Genomic DNA, 18702 nt, shown 5'->3' with positions numbered 1-18702 from the left:
CGCCCTCGCCGACGATGAGTACGTGCACGGGGTTGACTCGGCGCGGGTGCTGCTTGCGGTATTCGTGCCGTCGCCTCGAGTGCTGCTACGGTGGTGCTTGGTTCGTGTACGGGTTCGCCGGCGTAACGTCGGCGCCTACCCTGGATTTGCGGTCTGTTAGGGCCGCGCGAGCATCTGCCTCGCCATGCCCTAGCCTGTGCTTCCAGGCGCAAGTAAGTGTTGTCTCACCTCTACCTCTTCTGTGCGCCTCCCATGCTTCTGTTCTTCTTCCTCCTCATGTTCTGCTGCCCTCTGGTGATCCTGTGATCACACAGAGCCATGCTATTCCTATGCAATTTGCCTGTGCTTCTGTTAGTTGTAAGTTCATGGCCCAATTACCATTTATTGATATCGGCACATCTTGCTTTGCTTGCTTGTTCATGCTTGTGCTTGCTTCTCTGCTGTTCCTAGCATGTTCTACACTTGCTATACTCTCTTGTGCTTGCTCAAGAGCTAACTATGCCATGCTATGCTTGTCTAGGTGTACTTGTGTTGCATACGTGACACTTGTGTGTGTGCTAGTGGTGTACTGTGATATGCTTCGGTGCTACCTTTGCAAGCCAATGATCCATTGGATCATTCCTTGCTTGTTGGCTAACCTCCCTGTGTAACTTGGCTTGCTATAATTGCTCCATTCGATCAATTGGTGACGGTGATTGTTTCTTGGCTAATACTTGTGGCTCTATGAATCACTTGGTTGGTGATGCTGATGCTCAAGCATCACTGTGTCTTGTTGCTTACTTGTCTTGTTGCTCATCTTAGCTATCTAGACTTGCTCTAGTGGCTATAAATTAAATTGTGTTGCTTAACGGTATGCTCTTGTCATGCTTAGCATGAATACTGTGATAAATTCATGCTTGAATTACTTAAATTCGATGAGCTGCTTATGCGGTGATGATTTAAATGACTTGCTTGTATATGAATTTGTTGTTCATGATTCTTTTACAAGCAATTAGAGTCTGAATCCATTTACGGATAGTGATGTGATCTATTTGACTTGCTCTTATTTGGTGCTAAGTGTGATGTGACCTCGGTAGCCTTGCTCTTGGCTGGTTGCTCACCTGGTTGGTTGGATCTTGTTGGCTACTCAACTTTGCTTGCATATTAGGGGATCATAGTAAGTATGAATGCCAATATGCTTGCACTGTGAAGAAATCTAGGGTTTACGATGGTTATGTGCCTAGGATTTTCTGTGTAGTCTATACTAGCTTGCTATTCATTGCAATACATCTCTGGTGCTATCTGTGCATCAGATCTTGCTTCTGTGCACAAGATCTGTATCTGGATGGTTTCTATTTTGGTAGCTTTTTAGACTAGCAGTGATCCTTGGTGAAAACCAAGTGATGATCTACCCATATGAGCATCTGCTCATTCCCCTGCTTATTTCATGCATATATGATGGATCAAATCCATTGGATCCTGTCCGGGAACTTGGTATACCTTGTTCCGGCTCCTAGTATGAAATATTTGGTTGATGTAGACTTGGGGTTTACGTTCACGGCCCTTCACCTCCAGATTACGGTTGATCTTCTCGGGTCACCATGATTCCTGGTGGCTAAGTTGGTTGTGTTGGTTCTTGTTCTTGGTTATGAGCTTGGATGAGCTGTGCTTGTTCTTGCTTCACCCTTACCCGGTGATCTTATCGATCGATCGTGCCTTGGTTCTAGGGTTTGTGTGCTATTTATATGGTCTCTACTTCTTCCCTGGCCATGACACACAAGGCACTGGTTACTTTGTGACTCATCCCTTGCATTGCCTTGCTTGTTGCTTGGTTAGCGGCAGCCTTCATATGTGGAAACTTGAGCCCCTTGTGGCCTGCTCGGTGTTGGTACTGCCTATTCCTATCTTGTGCTTGTCCGGGCTTTGGACAAGCACAAGTGTCTTGTGACGGTTTCATTGTCCAAAGCTGAACTTTGTGATATTTACGCTAGCTTGTCTAAGCTGAATCTTGCTAACACTTGTATTCTTGCTAGTACCTGTTATTTGATTTGCGGGTTTGAAGGTGAATATGACCGAGAAGATCATCCTCAAGATACTTAGTTTAGGTTTAGTTTAGAATTAAACTTGTAATTTTTCCTTTTCTTTTATTACGTTCATTATATCTCAATTCTTGTATCAAGAATATTGTAAAGACTTTGTAATTGTGTTGTACATCAATAAAGCTCAAGTTTTTGGTTTATGAGCTTTTGTATTATGTAATGTGTATATTCTTGATTAAATATTGTATTTGATATTTACTTTGAAATTCAAAATGATTTGAATTTGTATCTTGTGTTTGAATTTTAAATTCATTGTTTATATTGTGTGATGTTTATATTTAAATGTTTAACACTTATCAAATGCAAACATTCCCCAAAGTAACTAGTTACAAAAGAGATCATGTCGAAATTTCCCTAACTCACATTGCCTAACCCTAGATGCAAAATGAGAGAGAACCTCGATCCCTCTTAGGTTTAGTTGCAATAAGGCGCGAAAATTTCCCCGTTTTGCGATGAAATGCACATCCCATTTCTAAATCTACCCTTCGTTGTTCCTATGTTACGGGTTATTACAGCCTCTCCCCTTAACGAAACTTCGTCCCGAAGTTAAGATTGGTACTGAACATCTCGGGGTAAGACTTCACGAGTTCTTCTTCTGTCTCCCAAGTAGCTTCTCGCTCGGGATGATGTTGCCATTGCACTTTACGGTATTTGATTGCCCTGTTTCTTAACTTCTTCCATTGAACTTCTAAGATCTTTTCGGGCCTTTCCACATAAGTTAGGTCGGATTGCAATTCTATTTCTTCATATGTGATAGGATCATCCGGTGCCTTCAAACATTTTACGAGTTGGGATACATGAAATACGTTATGAACTTGACTTAATTGTGCCGGTAACTCCAACTCAAATCTTTGTTCCTCGATTACAGTGAGTATCTTAAATGGTCCTATATATCGAGGGCTTAACTTTCCTTTCACTCCGAACCTCTTAAGTCCTTTCATTGGGCTAACCTTCGGATAAACCATGTCTCCCACTTTCGGTTCCCAATCTCTTCTCTTTAAGTCGGCGTAACTCTTCGACGACTGCGAGCTATTTTGAGTCTATCCACGATTACCTCGATGACGTCTTGTCTCTCCTTGATGTAATCCGGTGTAAACTCCTTGTTTTCTCCGGTTTCAAACCAACAAATTGGTGATCTACACTTCCTTCCGTACAATGCCTCGTACGGTGCCATCTGAATACTACTGCGATAACTATTGTTATATGAGAACTCCGCTAAAGGTAAATGATCCTCCCACGAACCTCCAAAGTTCGGAGCACAAGCTCTAAGCATGTCTTCAAGTATCCGATTGGTTCTTTCGGTTTGTCCTCCGGTTTGTGGATGATATCTTGTCTTGAAATCCAACTTGGATCCCAAAGATTCTTGTAGTTGTTTCCAGAATGCTGATGTAAAAATCGAACCTCTATCTGAGACTATCTTCTTTGGTACTCCATGCTTACTCACAATCTCCTTTACATATATATCCACAAGCTTTTTTGCAGTATCCTTTGTGTTTACGGCTATGAAGTGAGCGCTCTTGGTAAGTCTATCCACTATTACCCATATCATATCCTTTCTCTTACTAGTCATTGGTAAACCAGTAACAAAATCCATTCCGATTTCATCCCATTTCCATTCCGGTATCTCTAGTGGTTTGAGTAATCCCGCGGGACTACGATGTTACTGCCTTCACTCGTTGACATGTATGACATTCGAGACATATTGTGCTATTTCTCTTTTCATGTTGTTCCACCGAACATCTCCTTCAAATCCATATACATCTTGGTACTTCCTGGATGTATTGAATAAGGAGTTTCATGTGCTTCCTTTAATATGATTGATTTCACTACTGGATCATCCGGTATACGAGATCCTTTTACGGAAGTATAATGAATCAAAATCCCCTAGATGGAATTCCGATGGTTTTCCTTCGCCAATCCTCTTGATTTCCTCTTGAATGAACAAATCATCCGCTTGCTTTCGGATAATCTCATATTTCAAGTCTGAGTACATCTCATCCATAATCCTCATGGTTGCTATACTTCCTTTGATATCACCTTGAATAAACAAGATCCGAGCATCTTCTAACTCCTTCGAAGTTCCTTTGGAATCTCCCATTCCGTAGGTTGATTCTCCGTACTTTTCCTACTTAGGGCATACTGCTACTACATTAGCCTTGCACTGGTGTATAGTTGATCTTAAGGTCGTAATCCTTAATCAACTCCAACCATCTCTTCTGTCTCATGTTTAATTCTTTACGGGTGAAGAAATACTTCAAACTTTTGTGATCGGTGTATAACTCACACTTGGATCCATATAGAAATTGTCTCCAACTCTTCAAAGCATACACAAGCTGCCGCTAACTCGAGATCATGTCTTGGGTAGTTGTGTTCATGTGGTTTCAAGCTGTCTTGATCCATAAGCTATTACCTTCCGATCTTGCATAAGAACACATCCAAGTCCATTCTTGGAAGCATCACAATACACCGTGTAATCCTTTCCGGGTTCGAGAGCTGCTAACACCGGTCTTGTGGTTAACTTATCTTTGAGTGTTTGGAAGCGGCTTCACACTCATCTGTCCACACAAATGGAGTATTTTTCTTGAGTAACTTGGTCATTGGTCCTGCAATCTTCGAAAATCCCTCTATGAATCTCCGATAGTAGCCTGCCATACCAAGAAATCCTCGTATCTCCTTAGCATTTTTAGGTGATTTCCATTCCAATACGGATTGAACCTTGCTTGGATTCACCGCTATGCCTTCTTTGGTTATGACATGTCCAAGAAATTCAACACTATCTAACCAAAATTTGCACTTGCTTGAACTTTGCATATAGGTGATGTTCCCTCAAAGTTTGCGGAACTATCTTCAAATGCTTGGCATGTTCTTCTTTATCTTTGGAATAGATTAAAATATCATCTATGAACACTATCACAAACTTGTCCAAGTACTTCATGAATATCTTGTTCATCAAATTCATGAAAATTGCTGGTGCATTTGTTAGTCCAAATGGTACAACCAAATATTCATGGTGTCCGTACCTTGATACGAATGCTGTTTTTGGTACATCCTCCTTCTTGATCTTGATTTGATGGTATCATGACCTTAAATCTATCTTCGAGAAGACTCCTGCTCCTTGAACTTGATCAAAAAGGTCTTGAATTCTAGGTAAAGGATACTTGTTCTTGATAGTTACATTGTTCAAATTTACGTAATCTCCACACATTCTCTTTCCTCCATCTCTTTTATCCACAAAAATAAGCTGGTGTACCCCAAGGTGACACACTTTCTTGAATGAATCCCATACATTCCAGTTCATCTATACGAGCTTTCGGTTCCACTAACTCCTTTGGCCCCATCTTATATGGTGGTTGTGCTATTGGTCTTGTGCACTGGAATCGGATCGATTGTGAATTCTATCTCTCTATCGGGTGGCATCCCCGGTAGTTCCTTAGGAAATACATCCTTAAACTCATTCACTACGGGAATATCTTCAATTCTCACCTCCTTCGGACTATTGAGTTCCAATCCAATCTCTAACTCATTGTACTTATCTCCTTGGAACACTATTCGACCTCCGATGGAGTTGCGAAGTGATCTTGTTTTGTCTCCACGAGTTAATCACCGCTCCATTTTACGTCAACCAATCCATCCCTAGGATGAGCTGATATGTCCTTCATGGGTATGATGAATAGGTCCGCGAAATACACACGGTCACATATGGTTATGACTTGTGCTTCTTTCACGTGGGTTACTAAGATCGTTCCCCCGCGGATAGAACGAGTTATAGGGGTTTCTAACTTAGAACATCTAAGCCCGAATTTTTCCACAAATTCCAATGCAAGAAATGATGTGGTTGCTCCGGTATCAAATAGTACTTTGCCGGGATGAGTAAGAATGCTTAGCGTACCTAAGGCTTGTTTGATCCGACTCTTCCGCTTGCTCCAAAGTTGTGCAATTCAGCTTTCCATATGGCTTGCCCCTCTTGTTGTTGTTGTTGTTGTAGTTGCGGTTGTTGTTGTTATCTTTGCCACCTCCTCCTCGTCCTTCGGAGTTTTGTCCACCCCATGAAGCCTTATTAGGACAATCAGGCTTCATGTGTCCATCTGTCCACAACCATAACGGATGATCCTGGGTTTCCGACATTCCCTTCGGATGTGTCCCCTCGCGCCACGGTTGCTACGGATGATGCGTGACTTGGGGTTCGATTCGACCTCCCCGGTTGTGCGATTACCGGTAGGTCGGAATCGGGGTTTGAAACTTCGATGCGGGGTTGGTTTGCGGCTGGGTACTTCCTTGGCTCGATACGAGCCCTCTTCCTCCTATCCTCTTGGACACTGCACTGTAATCATCCTCGAAAGTGATTGCCGAATCAATCGGTTCTGGAATTCTGCGGTCCGTGCCAACCTCGGTTGCATCTTCATGTATGGATTCATGCCTTTCATGAACCGCTTCTTCCGCTTCTCCTCTGTATCCACATCCTCGGGTGCATATCTGGATAACCTATTGAAATCCCGAACATCTTGTATGATTGGTGCGGTATTACATCTCGGTTCTTCAAACTCCCTCTTCTTCGGCTCCACCACGCTGTCCGGAACATGAGCATCCCGAAACTTCTTCTTGAACTCCTCCCATGTAAATACCTTATACTGGAGGGTGTCTTGCTACAAGGTTCTCCCACCATGATGCTTGCTGGTCACGACAACGGATAAGTGGTATATCTAATCTTCTCCTCATCGTTGCAACCAACGGTCTTCAACTTCCGCTCCGTATCCATGAGCCAATCTTCGGCGTCCATTGGTTACTGGAGCTGATGTAAATGGTAGTGGTCTTGCATTTTGGAAGTCCGATAGGGTTACTCCCTTGCCTTCATTACCCCTATCATTGATGACATGGGTAAAGAAATCTTGCATGTTCTTGTTACGGCTTTCCTGGTAACGCCTCCTATCTTCCTCCATTGACCTCATATCTTGTTGGAAGTACGGGTGCAACATTGGGTGTGGTGGTGGTGGTGCGTTCTACTGCTCTAGCTGCTGCATCTGCCTCCTCTTTCTCTCTTTCTTCCCGCTCTCTGCCGAGCCTCTTCGGTTTCTACTAACGCCATTTCCCCCTAGTCCTGTAACAAAGAGCGATTACTCATAATTACACCATGCAAATGTTTTACGAGCTCAACTCATTGCCCGGTACTAGTCACATAATGAAATCAAGAAGCAAATCCAAAACAAACATTTATTATGTATATACACCGTATAATACATAACACACTCACAAACTTATATTACATGTGGTACATATAAACCACTTATTTGGCTCCAAGCCCAAGCCAACGGGAATTTAAAATACGTTCTATTACAATACCACCTAGATTACTTTATTCTTCCTTGGAGCTCTACTCCTCATCGTCTTCATTCGCCTCCGCGTACATCCACTGGGGTCCAACCGGTACGGCGACTAGTCTTCCGAACACCGTCGGAACAAAGGTCCTTCCGGTAGGTATGTAATCTGAATCGGACGAAGTGCCGAGACAGAGATCTGTCATTCCAAAGTAACTAGATAAAGACTCATACATATCCCCGAGTGGAATACGGTGCCTCTTCTCCGGTCATCCATGGAGGATTCCTATTCACTTGACCCCTCATCTTCTTCTTCTTCTTTTTCTTTGTTCCAGAACTCTCACCTACTTCGTACTGCGATGGTTTAGATATACCCATCTCCAAATCTAAAGAAATGGAATCAGTACCTTTCTCTTCCTGCTCGTAGTGTTGGTTAACATTTGGGTTAACCGCATCACTCTCATCTCCTGTATCACATGGAATTGGCTCCTCCTCATCACCGAAAGGTTCCCGAAACGCCAACCCGTCGAGTTTTCAATCGGTGACTCCGAGCAATTTATGTTCCATGAGTGGTCTCCCCCATATCCGGTATCATATGATGCTGACACATGTGGATAGTGCGGAACAAAGTTAGGTGTAAGTGGGTCTCTTGTAGGTAGATTTCTCTTGAACCATTGGTCACTCAAATCTACATCACTATGCTGGGTTAAAGAAGGGTGTAGTATGTTGTGGTTGTGCCCTCAAGTCATGCATCCGAGTTTGGACTTTATCGGGGTCCGTGAACTCAGCTAGCATGTGGTCAATCTCACCTCTCATCTTCATGTGTAAAAGATACATCGTGGTCAATAAAGACTTACGGCTATCCATGTCTTTGTCTTTGCGGCTTCGGGACTTACGTGGGCTAACACCAAATGATTAAGAGTGGGATCCTCATCTTCCTCGGCATGAGGTATATGAGAAAACTACGAACATAGGAGTTCTGCTTGACTTGTGCTTGCCTTATCTCAAGGATTGCCTTGAATAGGCCCATATGGTAGGCTGTGGTGATAGTTTTGGCTTCTCCGTATGGCATTATACGACTCATCGGCGGTTTTCCGGTAGTTGGACCGATACTCGCACTTGGCTAGGATTTCCCCATCATAGTAAGTATACTTGATAACGGGTATCCGTGGATCGCAATGAAGTTCCTTCGACATCCCACACGGGAGAGCTGTTATTGGTCCATCATAATCACCAAGCCAACCCTCAACTTTCCTCAAAGTCCTCTTGGGAAAAGTGTTCGCCATTATGGCTGTATACAAAAACGAGAATATTAGTAGTGATAATGCATCATAATAGCTATAATAAAGAATTATCGCACTAAAATATATGGTTTTGCTATTCTCAAGTGAATAATCACCATACTTCTAGAGAATCCTTTACTATTTCTACTAGACTCCTACGGGTTTCTTCCCTATACTAGGTTTTCCAACCTAAGGTCGCAACATTTGCTACGATACCGAGCTGCGGTGACCCGGCATACCACTTGCATGTTGTAGTATACAAGTCGTTGATATGATCTTTGCGAAGGGACTTCTTCACAATTTGCCATATCCCTCGAGTGGTACAACGAAACATTGCGGGTCATAACACTCCATACTTTATTACAAACATTGTCTTAACAAGTTGGTACTCTCACAGGTCCTATGAGAACACCCTAAGATACTACTTAAGTACGATTACAACTCATAACAATATAAAAGAGAGCTCAACAACTTATTTAGGTAAGTTCTACGTTGCTCGGCTCTATGATGCTAGGGTATGTCACTACTCCTCCACCTCCGTGTCATCAGGTCCGTAGACTATCCCATAGTCTACACCTTCCACTCCGCCGGTAAGATCAGGTTCTTCGTATACCAGCTCGTAGCTTCCCTCTGGTGCTCCATCGTTGATGGCATCCACTTCCGGATCACGATCTAGCAAGGGTGTCGAAAGAAAGTGAGTACGGAGGTACTCGGCAAGTTCTAAAAGAATAAAAAGGTGTTTGATGCACTAGCTACGACCATTGATCGGGAAATCGCGGGTCAATGCATGTTTTGAAAACATTTCTTCAAAAGGTTGCTTTTATTATGAAAACTATGCCCGTCGGTCTTCACGGGTTGACCGGAACTTCGTGGAGTTCCTTTCTGCCGCGTTCGCGGTTCCCTTCCGGAACAAGGAGTGACAGCCACAATTTGATACACTCTGCGAGAGGTGCGTTACTTTTCCCACAAGAGATCTTACCCTTTTTGCCATCCGCGAGGAACTTGCCCCCGTTCACACTTCCTTTGGTGTGAGGCCGGGTATAAGGATCCAAGCCCACACCACCTTCTCCACGACCTCGCGAGACCCACCCTTTTGTAAGTTTGTCCTCTCCTATATCTATGGGTAGACCGACACGGGCTACTGGTTCTCACCTTTACCAATAAGGTAGACCGTTCCGAACAATTATGATGCCCTGCCCTATACACCATAGATAGACCGATCCGGACAACCCTTACAATCCTTCATAGACCAATAATAAGTCTACCCTCTCCTGTATCTAATGGTAGACCGTGCAGGACCACATGTCCCCACCTTTACCAAAGATAGACCGATACGGGCAACCCCTATTACCGGTCCGTTGGCATGCGAGAGGGAAAAGATATAGCTGGCTTCCCCAGAGCCATTATAGATCTTATGGTCAACGCGATATGTACGGCGCTAGAATCACTGGACGGCATTGGTAATTTAATCCTAGGGTGATATAACCCATTGCAATGGAACCTCCACCATATCAACACATACCATGGTTCCATTGCCAGCCACATAGTCATATTCATAGTTGGAAAATAACATTTCATTTGCAATGCGGGAATGATAAGTATATAGCTTTGCATCAAAGTAGTAGAAAATAATCAAGTTGACATGAGCAAGGGTGAACTTGCACGTGAGCTGCGAGATAGTGCGGTTCAATGCGGTTGATGGAACCTGGACCTCGGGTTACGTAAGAAGCATCATTGTCCGGTAAGGACAATGTTATAAAAATCCAAATAATGCAATCATGGATGTATTATTTTATGTTGAATCCCTTTACCCCATTGAATTATTACAATTTAGGGTTGTATTTAAGATTTATGTCTTTGACGGTAATTTACAATTGATTTAAAAGTATTAATCATTGTAATTCACACAAAGTACAACAATTCAAAGTAACATGAGTTTGCTTGGTAATTACCTTAGTCATTCCAAAATAATTTGAAATTATAGAGTTACCTCTATAGTTTTTGGAATAAAAGGGAATATAGTAGTTTTACGGAAAAATTCTCTGGTTCAAAAGAGATGACTTGGAATAATAGAATCTCATTTTGAAATGTTTGAAAATAAGTTTTTGAACTTATTTGAGATTTTTCCTTGAATTTTAAATACAAGGAAATAATAATTGAAAATTCTAATTGATTATTTAAATTCTGAAAATTCATGATTTTGAATTTGTTTCATAAATTCCATTTCATATTTTATTCTGGTTAAGATTTATTTTTCATTCATAAATCCAATTTTTATTGGATTTTTAGAGTTGTTTATGATTTATTAAAATTTGGTAAAGTTTTGATCTTTTATTAATTAGGAAAAGACCAAAATACCCCTTGGACTCATATTGGGCCCGGCCCAATAGACTAACCCGGGGACGGCCCAATAAGGCTGGCCCCCTTTTGGGTTCGGTGGCGCCGAAGCGGCCCACCTCACTCACTCTCACTCGGCCCTCTCACTCGCTCGTCTAACCCTAGCCGTACGGCGACTCCCGTGGCGATGGCGTCGCCGCCATGGCCGCCGCCCTGCTCCGGCCATCGCCGGCCTTCTCCGCCGTAGCCACCACCCGATCCTGAACCGCCGTGAGCGAGATCTATCGATGCTGTCCGAGCGGTTTCTCCCTTCTCGTCCTCTTACGGCGAATCGCCTCCGATGCTGGATCTCGTGGAGAATCGCCTCGACGAACTCCGGCGAGATCTCGCCCTCGCCCGACGATGAGTACGTGCACGGGGTTGACACTGGCGCGGGTGCTGCTTGCGGTATTCGTGCCGTCGCCTCGGGTGCTTGCTACGGTGGTGCTTGGTTCGTGTACGGGTTCGCCGGCGTAACGTCGGCGCCTACCTGGATTTGCGGCTGTTAGGGCCGCGCGAGCACTTGCCTCGCCATGCCCTAGCCTGCTGCTTCCGGGCGCAAGTAAGTGTTGTCTCACCTCTACCTCTTACGTGCGCCTCCCATGCTTCGTTCTTCTTCCTCCTCATGTTCTGCTGCCCTGCTGGTGATCCTGTGATCACACGAGCCATGCTATTCCTATGCAATTTGCACATGTAGCTACGTTAGTTGTAAGTTCATGGCCCAATTACCATTCTTGAGTACTGGCACATGCTTTGCTTTGCTTGCTTGTTCATCTTTGTGCTTGCTTCTCTGCTTGTTCCTAGCATGTTCTACACTTGCTATACTCTCTTGTGCTTGCTCAAGAGCTAACTATGCCATGCTATGCTTGTCTAGGTGTACTTGTGTTGCATACTGTGACACTTGTGTGTGTGCTAGTGGTGTACGTGATATGCTTCGGTGCTACCTTTGCAAGCCAATGATCCATTGGATCATTCCTTGCTTGTTGGCTAACCTCCCTGTGTAACTTGGCTTGCTATAATTGCTCCATTCGATCAATTGGTGACGGTGATTGTTTGCGGCTAATCTTGTGGCTCTATGAATCACTTGGCTGGTGATGCTGATGCTCAAGCATCACTTGTCTTGTTGCTTACTTGTCTTGTTGCTCATCTTAGCTATCTAGACTTGCTCTAGTGGCTATAAATTAAATTGTGTTGCTTAACGGTATGCTACTTGTCATGCTTAGCATGAATCTGTGATAAATTCATGCTTGAATTACTTAAATTCGATGAGCTGCTTATGCGGTGATGATTTAAATGACTTGCTTGTATATGAATTTGTTGTTCATGATTCTTTTACAAGCAATTAGAGTACTGAATCCATTTACGGATAGTGATGTGATCTATTTGACTTGCTCTTATTTGGTGCTAAGTGTGATGTGACCTCGGTAGCCTTGCTCTGGTTGGTTGCTCACCTGGTTGGTTGGATCTTGTTGGCTACTCAACTTTGCTTGCATATTAGGGGATCATAGTAAGTATGAATGCCAATATGCTTGCACTGTGAAGAAATCTAGGGTTTACGATGGTTATGTGCCTAGGATTTTCTGTGTAGTCTATACTAGTTGCTATTCATTGCAATACATCTCTTGGTGCTATACGTGCATCGGATCTTGCTTCGTGCACAAGATGCGTATCTGGATGGTTTCTATTTTGGTAGCTTTTTAGACTAGCGGTGATCCTTGGTGAAAACCAAGTGATGATCTACCCATATGAGCATCTGCTCATTCCCTGCTTATTTCATGCATATATGATGGATCAAATCCATTGGATACTGTCCGGGAACTTGGTATACCTTGTTCCGGCTCCTAGTATGAAATATTTGGTTGATGTAGACTTGGGGTTTACGTTCACGACCCTTCACCTCCAGTTACGGTTGATCTTCTCGAGTCACCATGATTCCTGGTGGCTAAGTTGGTTGTGTTGGTTCTTGTTCTTGGTTATGAGCTTGGATGAGCTGTGCTTGTTCTTGCTTCACCCTTACCGGTGATCTTATCGATCGGCGTACCTTGGTTCTAGGGTTTGTGTGCTATTTATATGGTCTCTACTTCTTCCCTGGCCATGACACACAAGGCACTGGTTACTTTGTGACTCATCCCTTGCATTGCCTTGCTTTGTTGCTTGGTTAGCGGCAGCCTTCATATGTGGAAACTTGAGCCCCTTGTGGCCTGCTCGGTGTTGGTCTGCCTATTCCTATCTTGTGCTTGTCCGGGCTTTGGACAAGCACAAGTGTCTTGTGACGGTTTCATTGTCCAAAGCTGAACTTTGTGATATTTACGCTAGCTTGTCTAAAGCTGAATCTTGCTAACACTTGTATTCTTGCTAGTACTGTTATTTGATTTGCGGGTTTGAAGGTGAATATGACCAGAAGATCATCCTCAAGATACTTAGTTTAGGTTTAGTTTAGAATTAAACTTGTAATTTTTCCTTTTCTTTTATTACTGTTCATTATATCTCAATTCTTGTATCAAGAATATTGTAAAGACTTTGTAATTGTGTTGTACATCAATAAAGCTCAAGTTTTTGGTTTATGAGCTTTTGTATTATGTAATGTGTATATTCTTGATTAAATATTGTATTTGATATTTACTTTGAAATTCAAAATGATTTGAATTTGTATCTTGTGTTTGAATTTTAAATTCATTGTTTATATTGTGTGATGTTTATATTTAAATGTTTAACACTTATCAAATGCAAACATTCCCCAAAGTAACTAGTTACAAAAGAGATCATGTCGAAATTTCCCTAACTCACATTGCCTAACCCTAGATGCAAAATGAGAGAGAACCTCGATCCCTCTTAGGTTTAGTTGCAATAAGGCGCGAAAATTTCCCCCGTTTTGCGATGAAATGCACATCCCATTTCTAAATCTACCCTTCGTTGTTCCTATGTTCTGGGTTATTACAATGGTGCTGCAGTAAGCTGGGCAAGCTCGAAGCAGTGCACGGTGGCGAAGTCTTCAACAGAATCAGAGTACATAGCGGCTTCAGAGGCTTCATCAGAAGCGGTATGGATGAAGAGGTTCAGTGTAGATCTCGGTGTGGGTCGTAGTGCATTGGACCCACTAGTCATATACTGTGACAACATGGGTGCCATCGCCAATGCACAAGAACCAAGGTCACACAAGAGGCTGAAGCATATCAAGCTGCGTTATCATTCGATTCGCGAGTACATCGAAGATGGAGAAGTAAAGATTTGCAAAGTACACACCGATCCGAATGTAGCGGATCCGTTGACTAAAGCTCTCCCTAGGGCAAAGCATGACCAACACCGGAATGCCATGGGTGTTAGGTTCCTTACAATGTAATCTAGATTATTGACTCTAGTGCAAGTGGGAGACTTGTTGGAGATATGCCCAAGAGGCAATAATAAAAGTGGTTATTATATATCTTTATGTTTATGATAAATGTTTATATACCATGCTATAATTGTATTAACTGAAACATTGGTACATGTGTGATATGTAAACAACAAAGAGTCCCTAGTATGCCTCTTAACTAGCTTGTTGATTAATAGATGATTAGTTTCATAATCATGAACATTGGATGTTATTAATAACAAGGTTATATCATTGTATGAATGATGTAATGGACACACCCAATTAAGCGTAGCATAAGATCTCGTCATTAAGTTATTTGCTATAAGCTTTCGATACATAGTTACCTAGTCCTTATGACCATGAGATCATGTAAATCACTTATACCGGAAAGGTACTTTGATTACACCAAACGCCACTGCGTAAATGGGTGGTTATAAAGGTGGGATTAAGTATCCGGAAAGTATGAGTTGAGGCATATGGATCAACGAGTGGGATTTGTCCATCCCGATGACGGATAGATATACTGCGGGGCCCTCTCGGTGGAATGTCGTCTAATGTCTTGCAAGCATATGAATAAGTTCATAAGAGACCACATACCACGGTACGAGTAAAGAGTACTTGTCGGGAGACGAGGTTGAACAAGGTATAGAGTGATACCGATGATCAAACCTCGGACAAGTAAAATATCGCGTGACAAAGGGAATTGGTATCGTATGTGAATGGTTCATTCGATCACTAAAGTCATCGTTGAATATGTGGGAGCTATTATGGATCTCCGGATCCCGCTATTAGTTATTGGTCGGAGTGAGTACTCAACCATGTCCGCATAGTTCGCGAACCGTAGGGTGACACACTTAAAGTTGGATGTTGAAATGGTAGAACTTGAATATGGAATGGAGTTCGAATATTTGTTCGGAGTCCCGGATGAGATCCCGGACATCACGAGGAGTTCCGGAATGGTCCGGAGAATAAGATTCATATATAGGATGTCATTTTATGTGATTTAAAATGATGCGGAAGGTTCTATGGAAGGTTCTAGAAGGTTCTAGAAAAGTCCGGAAGAAACCACTAAGGAAGGCGGAGTCTCGGAGGGACTCCACCTCCATGGCCGGCCAACCCTAAAGGGGGTGGAGTCCCAAGTGGACTCCCCAAGGGGGCCGGCCACCCCTCCAAGGAAGGGTGGGAATCCCACCTCTAGTGGGAGTCCTAGCTTGGGTAGTTTTCATGTGTTATGGAAGGTTTTGGTTTGGGGTCTTATTCGAAGACTTGTAGACCAACTCTTGGGTGTTCCACCTATATAATGAGGGCCAAGGGGAGGGGGCTGGCCACCCAAACAACCACAAGGTGGCCGCACCACTAGATGGTCGGCGCCCCCCTCTCCCCAAACCCTAGCCGCCCCACTACTCCTTCTTCCCCGCACGCTTAGCGAAGCTCCGCCGGGATTCTCCACCGCCACCGACACCACGCCGTCGTGCTGTTGGATTCAAGAGGAGCTACTACTTCCGCCGCCCGCTGGAACGGGGAGGTGGACGTCGTCTTCATCAACAACCGAACGTGTGACCGAGTACGGAGGTGCTGCCCGTTCGTGGCGCCGTGATCAAGATCTTCTACGCGCTTTTGCAAGCGGCAAGTGAACGTCTACCGCAGCAACAAGAGCCTCATCTTGTAGGCTTTGGAATCTCTTCAAGGGTGAGACTCGATAATCCCCTCGTTGCTACCGTCTTCTAGATTGCATCTTGGCTTGGATTGTGTGTTTGCGGTAGGAATTTTTTTGTTTTCTATGCAACGTTATCCTACACACAAGGGCAAGCATAAGAAAGACATGAGCCCGGCCAAGGGCAAGGGGGGCTCCACGTCTGTGCCACAACGCAAGTCCGTTCCCGTCTATGTTGCACATGAGAAACCAGGTGACACCGGACCAAAGTTGCCAACCACGGCGTTCTCGCAATATGGGTCCAATCTGACTGAGGGAGGGGACATTTTCCCGGTTCTTGCGGAGATCCTGCATCCGGCAAAGGCACGGCCGGATCCTTCAGGGGAGAGGGTCTCTTCTGGTGGGGATCAACTGTCTCCATCGCTAGTTTCCTTCCAAGAGTCTCCGCTGGCGGGAGACGAATCTGTGAAGAGCCGTCCGTCTCTCTGGAAGGCGCAACAGCTCTCGGAAGAAGATCGTGTCGAGGCCGGCATTACCACACCAGTGACTTGGGAGTCGGATCCGCAGGCCATGCGCTCCAAGGAGCGTAGAAGCAAAGCAAACGCGGACCGCCCCTCTTTAGCCCTCAAGGTGGTCGCTCAACAACTCAACTTTACGGATGGATGCGCTTCAGTCCTGGCGAAGGAAGGGGGAGTCTCGGCTCATCGAGGAAAAGGAGCTGGAAGGGGAACTCTTCGCAGAAGGTCCGGTGGTGCCGGAACTGGCGGAGCCGATCAGCAGGGCGCCAAGGAGCAAGGCGTCGCCGGTGGCGGCGGCAAGGACTAGCGCCCGGGGAGCGGGCTCGTCGGCGACTCCCATCCTGGAGAAAGCCATCCAGCGTGCGGTGGAGAAGACCCCAGGTACGTCCAAATCAGTCGAGAACTTCGCTATCTTGCAAGAGATTCCCGATGCCTCTTTACTTTCGGTCGCGCGCGATTGTTGCATTGTCTTCCCTTCTGCTGCTGGAAATCCTGCCTCTCTTCTCTCTATGTTACGGGCTAGGGAACTTGCACAAGCGGAGCTTGCTCTAGCAAGAGACAGAGCGGCAGCTGAGGAGCTGAAGAAGAAAGAAGAGGAGAAACGAGACGTGCGGAGCGAAGATCCACTTCAACCCACCTCCACGACCTCTCCCCCAGTGGGGTCTGGGGGAAGTCGTGCAAAGGGGTTTAGGCAAATAAAGAAGAAGAAAATCCAGAAAAAAGCTCCGGCGATAGCAAGAAGAGTCCTAACCCGCCAAGCACGGGGTCGCACAGTGGTTTCCCAATGAGAGCTCTGTTCTGGAACATCCGCGGGTTCGGTGTTAGGGGATGCCGGACCTTGCTCAAGGACTATCTCCGAACGCACATGATTGATATTGTTTGTCTGCAAGAGACAATCAGACAGGAGTTCACGGATCAGGAGCTCACTAGTCTTGAGATTGGGGACAAGTTTGTGTGGTGTTGGTTGCCTTCCAATGGGCATTCAGGGGGAATGCTCCTGGGCTTTCGTGACAGTACTTTCGAGGTGGGTGCCATCGACAGGGGTCGTTATTTCATCTGCACCGATATCATTTGCCGTGTGGACCGGCTGCGCTGCAGAGTCATGGGCATCTATGGGCCGGCCGATCACTCTCGCTCGGCGGATTTCTTGCAGGAAGTTACCAACAAAGTGAACTCCTCTGCCGTGCCTATCATCATGGGAGGGGACTTCAACCTGATCAGAGCGGCACACGACAAAAACAATGACAGGATTAACTGGTCTAGGATGGACCTGTTTAATGAACATATCGCAGCTTGAGGTTTGCGAGAAATCCCGCGCACCGGGGCGCGCTACACTTGGACCAACAAACAGCTCAATCCAGTAAGGTGTGTGTTGGATCGGGTCTTCATCTCGCCTGAACTTGAGCTTCACTTCCCGATGTGTGCGGTTGGAGCGGAAACAAGTCTCGGCTCTGACCACACCCCGCTTATTTTTGATTCCGGGGAAGGAATTCCACCCAAGAGCAACATATTTTTCTTTGAGTCTAGTTGGCTAGAGATGCACGGCTTCCAGGAGAACCTGCAAGCAGTTTGGTTGGCCCTCTCCAATAGGGTGGGAGGGCGAGATATTGTCGATTGGTGGAGTTTCATGAGTACGGGTCTGAGACAGCACCTCAGAGGCTGGAATGCAAATAAAGGAAAAGAGAATAGGGACTTTAAACAGGGCCTTCTCGCCCAAATCAAGAGTCTCGACGAAAAAGCGGACGCAGTTGGGATTGATGAGGAGGAATGGGCGTTCCGTTATCACTTGGAGGATCAGCTGCTTGAGATTTTCCGTGCAGAAGAGGAGTATTGGCGGCAAAGGGGCCGTGTGCGCTGGGTACTGCAAGGTGACGCCAACAGTAAGTACTTCCATGCGTTGGCAAATGAGCGCCGCAGGAAGTGCTGCATTTCGTCCCTCGTCTCGGATCAAGGGGTGATCACGGACAAAAGACTCATTCAGCAACACATTTACGAGTTCTACCGTCAATTGCTCGGCTCGGAGGAGGCTAGGATGTGTGGGCTACACGCCAACGCTTGGGGCACTGAGGCTAGAGTTTCTCAGGAGGAGAATGAGAACCTGATGCGTACCTTCTCCGAGAAGGAGTTGG

Source organism: Lolium rigidum, chromosome 3, assembly GCF_022539505.1.
Source record: "Lolium rigidum isolate FL_2022 chromosome 3, APGP_CSIRO_Lrig_0.1, whole genome shotgun sequence".
In the NCBI taxonomy this organism is placed as follows: Eukaryota; Viridiplantae; Streptophyta; class Magnoliopsida; order Poales; family Poaceae; genus Lolium; species Lolium rigidum.
The sequence above is the reverse complement of the archived record's forward strand: the minus strand, read 5'-3'. Positions refer to the sequence as shown.